Here is an 8,698-nt window from a genome sequence, read left to right on the forward strand (position 1 = left end):
TCCTGAACTAACCTGAACTAACCTGAACTAACCTGAACTAACCTGAACTAACCTGAACTAACCTGAACTAACCTGAACTAACCTGAACTAACCTGAACTAACCTGAACTAACCTGAACTAACCTGAACTAACCTGAACTAACCTGAACTAAACCTGAACTAACCTGAACTAACCTGAACTAACCTGAACTAACCTGAACTAACCTGAACTAACCTGAACTAACCTGAACTAACCTGAACTACTAACCTGAACTAACCTGAACTAACCTGAACTAACCTGAACTAAGACCTGAACTAACCTGAACTAACCTGAACTAACCTAACTAACCTGAACTAACCTGAACTAACCTGAACTAACCTGAACTAACCTGAACTAACCTGAACTAACCTGAACTAACCTGAACTAACCTGAACTAACCTGAACTAACCTGAACTAACCTGAACTAACCTGAACTAACCTGAACTAACCTGAACTAACCTGAACTAACCTGAAATAAATGAACTAACCTGAACTAACCTGAACTAACCTGAACTAACCTGAACTAACCTGAACTAACCTGAACTAACTGAACTAACCTGAACTAACCTGAACTAACCTGAACTAACCTGAACTAACCTGAACTAACCTGAACTAACTGAACTAACCTGAACTAACCTGAACTAACCTGAACTAACCTGAACTAACCTGAACTAACCTGAACTAACCTGAACTAACCTGAACTAACTGAACTAACCTGAACTAACCTGAACTAACCTGAACTAACCTGAACTAACCTGAACTAACCTGAACTAACCTGAACTAACCTGAACTAACCTGAACTAACCTGAACTAACCTGAACTAACCTGAACTAACCTGAACTAACCTGAACTAACCTGAACTAACCTGAACTAACCTGAACTAACTGAACTAACCTGAACTAACCTGAACTAACCTGAACTAACCTGAACTAACCTGAACTAACCTGAACTAACCTGAACTAACCTGAACTAACCTGAACTAACCTGAACTAACCTGAACTAACCTGAACTAACCTGAACTAACCTGAACTAACCTGAACTAACCTGAACTAACCTGAACTAACCTGAACTAACCTGAACTAACCTGAACTAACCTGAACTAACCTGAACTAACCTGAACTAACCTGAACTAACCTGAACTAACCTGAACTAACCTGAAACTAACCTGAACTAACCTGAACTAACCTGAACTAACCTGAACTAACCTGAACTAACCTGAACTAACCTGAACTAACCTGAACTAACCTGAACTAACCTGAACTAACCTGAACTAACCTGAACTAACCTGAACTAACCTGAACTAACCTGAACTAACCTGAACTAACCTGAACTAACCTGAACTAACCTGAACTAACCTGAACTAACCTGAACTAACCTGAACTAACCTGAACTAACCTGAACTACCTGAACTAACCTGAACTAACCTGAACTAACCTGAACTAACCTGAACTAACCTGAACTAACCTGAACTAACCTGAACTAACCTGAACTAACCTGAACTAACCTGAACTAACCTGAACTAACCTGAACTAACCTGAACTAACCTGAACTAACCTGAACTAACCTGAACTAACCTGAACTAACCTGAACTAACCTGAACTAACCTGAACTAACCTGAACTAACCTGAACTAACCTGAACTAAACCTGAACTAACCTGAACTAACCTGAACTAACCTGAACTAACCTGAACTAACCTGAACTAACCTGAACTAACCTGAACTAACCTGAACTAACCTGAACTAACCTGAACTAACCTGAACTAACCTGAACTAACCTGAACTAACCTGAACTAACCTGAACTAACTGAACTAACCTGAACTAACCTGAACTAACCTGAACTAACCTGAACTAACCTGAACTAACCTGAACTAACCTGAACTAACCTGAACTAACCTGAACTAACCTGAACTAACCTGAACTAACCTGAACTAACTGAACTAACCTGAACTAACCTGAACTAACCTGAACTAACCTGAACTAACCTGAACTAACCTGAACTAACCTGAACTAACCTGAACTAACCTGAACTAACCTGAACTAACCTGAACTAACCTGAACTAACCTGAACTAACCTGAACTAAACCTGAACTAACCTGAACTAACCTGAACTAACCTGAACTAACCTGAACTAACCTGAACTAACCTGAACTAACCTGAACTAACCTGAACTAACCTGAACTAACCTGAACTAACCTGAACTAACCTGAACTAACCTGAACTAACCTGAACTAACCTGAACTAACCTGAACTAACCTAAGGAACTAACCTTTTTTTTTTTTTTTTTTTTTTTTTTTTTTTTATTATAGAGGAGGGAAACCTTCATAGGTACCCGGTCTGTTGGACTGTCGACCGGGTTATGTGGGATTCGCCCCCCCAGAAGTGTGGCGCCTACCCACTAAAACCCTCCTCTCTTCACCCTGGATCCCCCCCGGAACCGCCGCTAGGCATTACTTCAGGGGGGGGGCGGTATTTTAATTGGCTACCCCACTCCTCCAGGAGGCGGGGCAGCCAAACTCCTCCTCCTTTCTTCCTCCTTGGCTTTCCAAAGGGCCCTCCTGAACATATCACACCTTCCTGACCCTGTTCTATGTCCCTTCTTCCCACAATTCATGCACTTCTCCTCCGCCTTACAATCCCGACTCCCATGTCCCTCTTCCCCGCACGCGAAGCAGCAGTTTGTCCTGTCCACTCCCGTACAATCCCTCGCCAAATGGTCCAGTCCCCAACACCTGTAGCACCTTCCCATCTCTATCCTCTTTTCCATCCTGCACCTACAAACTCCAATCCTTATATATGGCTCCTCCAACAGTTTTTTCCCCAAATCATCTTCCAGCGTAACCGTTACCGCCTGTGTGTCTCCCCAATTTTTCCTCATATTTCCAACCATTATTTCTCCCTCCCTTGCCTCCGGTATCCTTTTATTCATCGCCTCCATAACCTCCTCTCTCGTCGTTGCCGCATCCATACCCCTCACATGCAACACCATTCTCCTTATGCCCGGTCCTACCATTCTCACTCTAGCGCTTGTCCTCCCCATCATCGTCAGCTTGAGAGCTCTAGCGCTCTCCTCCGCCCGTCCCATCATCATCAACAAATCTCCGTCCCTAGTCGTTCGCAAACCCTGAATATCATCACATTCCTCGCAGTCATCCAGTACACTCTTTACCCCCTTCACCATATCTATTGCTTTTTCACCTTTTTCTTTCTCCACTATCAGTGCATATGTCTCCCTTTTTTTCTTTTCTGTCCCCATTTTAACATTTTCCTTATATATATTATAATTTCTGTTTCTGTCCCATAAAAAATTCCCTCTACCATTGTCCTATATCTTATTATTTCCATTCCTTCCACTTCGTGTAGTATAAGCTTTTTGTCCTTCTCCTTTTCAGTTTCCGCCCGTAGTTCCACCATTCTGTCAATAGATCTTCCTCTCTTCCATCAAATTGTAGTTTTATTATTTTCTGATTATTTTCTGGCTTCACCTCATCTTTTGTTTTAATTTTTTGTGTCTGTTCAACCACCCCAAACTTTTCTTTTATTTTACACAAAACCGGAAATCGACCACAATACTCTCCTTGAATTCCACTATCCATTTTAATATTCTTTGGCCCCACAATCACTATCTTCGTCCCCTCCTCCTCTAAGTCCACCGGATTCCCTACTTTAAGACATGTTTTTTCATAATTTTCCTCTCTCCATTTTTTGTCCACCAATTCCAAATACTCCCCGAAGTTTTTAGCCCTTTCCATTTTTATTTCCCCTGTTTGAATAGCTATTTCTTTTCCTTTACCTTTTTGTTTCTCTGTTTGTACTTCTGTGTCAATGAATATTTTTTCAGTTTTTTCAAATCTATGTTCCTTTAGAAATTCTTTAATAATATTTTGATTTATGTTACATACTTGCCTTTCTAGTTTACCTGTTAATTCCTTAATTTCTTTTTTTGTGTTATTTTCAATGTATTTTCGCAAATTTCCTACCATTCCCGTAATCGCCTTAATGGCCTCCGTCAAAATAAAAACTTCGGGGCTTTCCCTCCTTTTATATAACGTGTCTCTACCTTCTTCCTCCTCCCTTTTCCTTTTCTTATCATCCTCACTCCTGGTTCTCCTACTTCCTTCCTCTATCCTTCTTCTAACCCTATCCGCTACACTCTCTAGCCTCCCCCTTTCCGCTCTCACCGATTTTCCCTCTGTTTCATCCCAAACCAGATCGATGGAGTGTCTCCTCTCCCCCATTCCTTCCTCAACAGACGTTAAGTGGGTCTGGCCCCCCCCAGAATCCGTGGGGCCTGCGCCGGCCACCGGGGCTTGCACCCGGTCGGAGCCGGCGGCGGGACTATCACCCGCCTGGGGTACTTTGTTTTTTAACTCACTCATTGTACCTCATGTTTGTGTCTCTCTTAGTCGGTCTCCGCCTCCCCTGACCTCTCCAGCAGGAATCCTGCTAGAGAAGCCAGAAGAGCCGGAGACGTGAAGCCCCCCCACCACGACAAGGTGGAGACACCACGGGGGGGGAACCTGAACTAACCTGAACTAACCTGAACTAACCTGAACTAACCTGAACTAACCTGAACTAACCTGAACTAACCTGAACTAACCTGAACTAACCTGAACTAACCTGAACTAACCTGAACTAACCTGAACTAACCTGAACTAACCTGAACTAACCTGAACTAACCTGAACTAACCTGAACTAACCTGAACTAACCTGAACTAACCTGAACTAACCTGAACTAACCTGAACTAACCTGAACTAACCTGAACTAACCTGAACTAACCTGAACTAACCTGAACTAACCTGAACTAACCTGAACTAACCTGAACTAACCTGAACTAACCTTTTTTTTTTTTTTTTTTTTTTTTTTTTTTTTTTTTGTAGAGGGGGAAAACCTTCTAAAGGTACCCGGTCTGATGGACTGGCGACCGGGTTATGTGGGATTCACCCCCTGAAGGGAGGCGCCTACCCACTAAAAACCCACCTCTCTTCACCGTTGTTCCCCCCCGGAACCGCCGATAGGCATTACTTCAGGGGGGTGGTGGCATCGCGCCTGCTAATCCGGCCTAGGCCGATCTGCATCGCGGAGGACTTCTCCCTGCAACATTCTTCTTCTTTCATTCTCTCTCACACGTTTTGCATTCATGATCTTTTCTACCATTCTTGCAAACGCATTCCACTTGCATTCCGACTCTACAATTTCACTGCCGATCACGTTTCGGTCCAGTCTGAGTCCGCTCAGTCTGGCTTCCGCGCGATCGGCCTCCCATGCCTGACACTCCCACAGCGTGTGCTCGGGAGTGTCACTCACACCATTCTCTTCGTTCCCGCAGAACCAGCAGTGGTCACTGCGCTGAACCCCTATTCGTCTCAGGTATTTTCCGAACACACCGTGCCCGGTGAAAACCTGCGACAGGGCGTAATTGGGCTTAGCCCATTCGCATTCGGACCACCGTCTGACTCTGGGGACGAACACTTTCATCCACCCGTCATAGACGGCCCATTCCTTCTCCCACTCGGACATAACCCATTCTGCCGCTTCGTTCTTGCTCTCTTTCCCTCTCTCCCATATTATTCTCCTCTCTTCCACTCTCAATCGCACAGGAGGGATTTTGGCCAGAGCCAACACCGCTGCGCCCGGAGCCGTCCTGTAAGCACACGCCACCCTGATCGCAAGCTTTCTATTCGCCCGCTCCAGGATGGCGTTATACTTCCGGTACGCGAGCTCCGATTGCCAAATCGGAGCCGCGTAGAGCAGGGCGGACGATGCCGCCATGACCATCACCCTCCTCCTCTCGAAACTTAACCCGTTCACACGCGGGAGGATACCTTCCAATTTCTGGACGATCCTCCCTACCTTGTCGGCTGTCCGGCGGGCGTGCTCGCCAAAGCGGGCATTCCTGCCGAACCACACCCCCAGGTACTTCACGCACTCGCTCGTTTCATACCTGACCCCTTCCACCATCAGACTCATGCTTGTCAGCTTGCGTCGTCCGGCCAGGAGCACCATCTCCGTCTTATCCGTCGCCATGGTCAGGCCTTTCCTACGGAACGTGTCGGAGACCAGTTCCATGGCACGCCTGACTCTCGTCTCCAGGATTTCCCCGTTCTTTGCCTCCACCACCAACGCCAGGTCGTCCGCGTACGCCACCGAAGTGACGCCCTTTGGATAACCCACCGTCAGCAGCTCGTCGTAGAACAGGTTCCACAAGACGGGACCCAGTACGGACCCCTGAGGAACCCCACACGACAACTCACGGACCTCCCCGTTAGGCAACACCAGAAAACGATCTTGCAGGTACGATTGCACTACGTCAATCAAGTACCCGCTAACCTGTGACCTCCTCATCACTTGGACGATGAGGTCCCAGGGCGCCGAATTAAAGGCGTTCCGGACATCTATCGTCACCATAACGCAGAACCCCCGGTGCGTGTAACTCTTCCTCCCGATCTCCTCCACTATCCGCATGACCGCCCCCATGGCGTCCATGGTGCTCTTGCCCTTTACAAACCCAAACTGCCGCTCGCATATCATGCCGCGCGCAGTCGCTTCTTCCAGAAGTCTGGCCTTGATCACCTTCTCGACCACCTTTCCGAGTCCGTCAATAAGACAGATGGGCCGGTAGCCGGGCTCCGCATTCGGATCACGCTTTGGCTTCTCCACCAGGACGAGTCGAGCCCTTTTCCAGGCCTTGGGGAACTCTCCCGAAGTCAAGATGCGCGTGGCGCAATCCGCCATACCTTGGGGCGCAGCCCCGAGATACAGCTTCAAGACCTCGTTCGAGATACCGTCCAGCCCTGGAGCCTTGCGGCTCTTGAGGCTCCCGACTGCCTGGCAGATCTCCTCCGTCGTGACCCGAGGTACGTCCTCGCCTTCTGGTCTCCTTGTTGCCCATCTGACTCTTTCCTTCGTCGGGAAAAGTTCGTCCACCTTCCGAAGCATTTCTACTTCTGGGAGGTGGCTTCGCTTGAGGTGCCCAAGCTTCCCGGCCACGATCTTGTAGCCGAGACCCCAGACATCCGTCTCCAGGTCAGCACACAGCCCCTTCCACGACTCCCTCTTGGCGTTCCGTATGGACACCTTGAGGGCCTTTCGCGTCTCAACTAATTCATTCTCACATCTCTCTCGCTCAATCGCAACATTCCTTCCTCTCGCTCTCGTGACCCGTCGCCGGGCACGCACACACGTTCGTCTCAGATTCGCTATCTCGTCATTCCACCAGTACGCAGCCTTTCGCGCACCTCGTCCATTCGCATTCTTTTTTCTCAAACATTCGTCGCAGACACGACTGATTTCCTTCACTATTCGATCCGGATCGTCAGCCGCGCCCACGCCCTCTTTCTCTGCCACGTACCGTCGCACACGTTCCAATCCGCACGCATTAACAATCCAGCCATGCTTATTCATACTTTCGCATTCCACGCTAGCCCTTTGTGCGTCTCCCCCTCTCCTAATGGAGAAGGAGACGTACCGGTGCCCACTGCCACTCTCCGACTCACTCTCCACTCGCCACTCCTCAACCATGCCTGACGCAATCACACCAGCCATGGTGACGTCGATCAACGATCTCCCGTTCCTGGTACCGAAGGTCCACTCCCGCCCAACGTTGAGAGGGGTGAACTCTCCCGCGTCCAGAAACTCATCCAAGATCAGGCCGTAGGCATTTCGCGCGTCGGAGCCGAAACGTCCACTTTTGGCATTCAGGTCCCCAGCGATGAGGACCCTCCTACCATCCATCCCCCGGACATACTCCTCCAACCTACTAAGGAAGGCCGCAAAATCGGCCGCTCTCCTGTTCGGGGAAAAGTACGCCGAGATCAGGGTGATCCATCCCAACCCCACCGCGACGAAGCCCCGCCCCTTGTGGATTGACTCCACCCTCACATGGTCGGCTAGCCATATGAAGGCGTCATCGCACCGATCACGGATTTCGTTCCCTTTCGTTTTGTTCGGCTCTTGCCCCAGTACAACGTCGATGCCTCTTTCTTTGATCACCTGGCTCAGTAGGGCGGTAGCCAGCCGCTTCCTGTCCAGATTGATCTGGAGGCATCGGAGTCCGCTGATTTGTGAAGCCATGACTCCACACAGTTCACTCACTCACTCTGCCTTTCACTCACTCAGTTCACTCACCTGATCAGTCCTCCGTTCCGCTGACCGGTCCTTGTTGGCCGGCGCCGTCCGACTCCTCGGTCTCCATCCTCTCCTCGGTGGAGGATGGGGAGTCGCAGTCCTCTTCCGCACTGCGATCCTTCTCTCCCTGAAGGGGAGGGAGGGACCGCGTGTCCGCACTTACACTCGCCACTTCCCTCTCCTCCTCCCCGCCCACAGGCGGAGAGGAAGAGCGGGCACTTCGCGCACTACTGATACCTTCCTTCCCTCCTCCTAAGGGGGGAGGGTCGGATGTTTTCTTGCTGCGCCTTCTCTTGGGGCCCTTCTCCCCCTCCCCTCCCTTAGGCGGAGAAGGAGAGCGGTCGCCCCCCGTTTCCATATGGTCCCGCCCTCCTCCTGAAGGGAGAGGGCCGGACTTTTCTCCCTTTTTGGGCACTTTCTCCCCCGCTCCACCTTTGGGCGGAGAGGGAGAGCGGTCGCCCCCCGTTTTCTTTTGGTCCCGCCCTCCTCCTGAAGGGAGAGGGCCGGACTTTTCCCCCTTTTTGGGCACCTTCACTCCCTCTCCGCCTCTGGGC

At 49.2% G+C, this 8,698-nt stretch overlaps 1 long non-coding RNA gene across 1 annotated transcript; it reads right to left on the reverse strand.

Annotated features, from left to right (window-relative positions):
• Positions 1–68: 68 nt before the first annotated feature.
• On the reverse strand, positions 69–624 carry LOC136350130 (uncharacterized). The gene is made up of 2 exons (XR_010734086.1): positions 567–624; positions 69–153 (listed from the first exon to the last, which is right to left on the reverse strand). It is a non-coding gene; the product is annotated as an uncharacterized lncRNA (long non-coding RNA).
• Between the last annotated feature and the right edge of the window lie 8,074 nt (positions 625–8,698).

Source organism: Euwallacea fornicatus, unplaced genomic scaffold (genome assembly GCF_040115645.1).
Source record: "Euwallacea fornicatus isolate EFF26 unplaced genomic scaffold, ASM4011564v1 scaffold_116, whole genome shotgun sequence".
Taxonomy (NCBI): domain Eukaryota; kingdom Metazoa; phylum Arthropoda; class Insecta; order Coleoptera; family Curculionidae; genus Euwallacea; species Euwallacea fornicatus.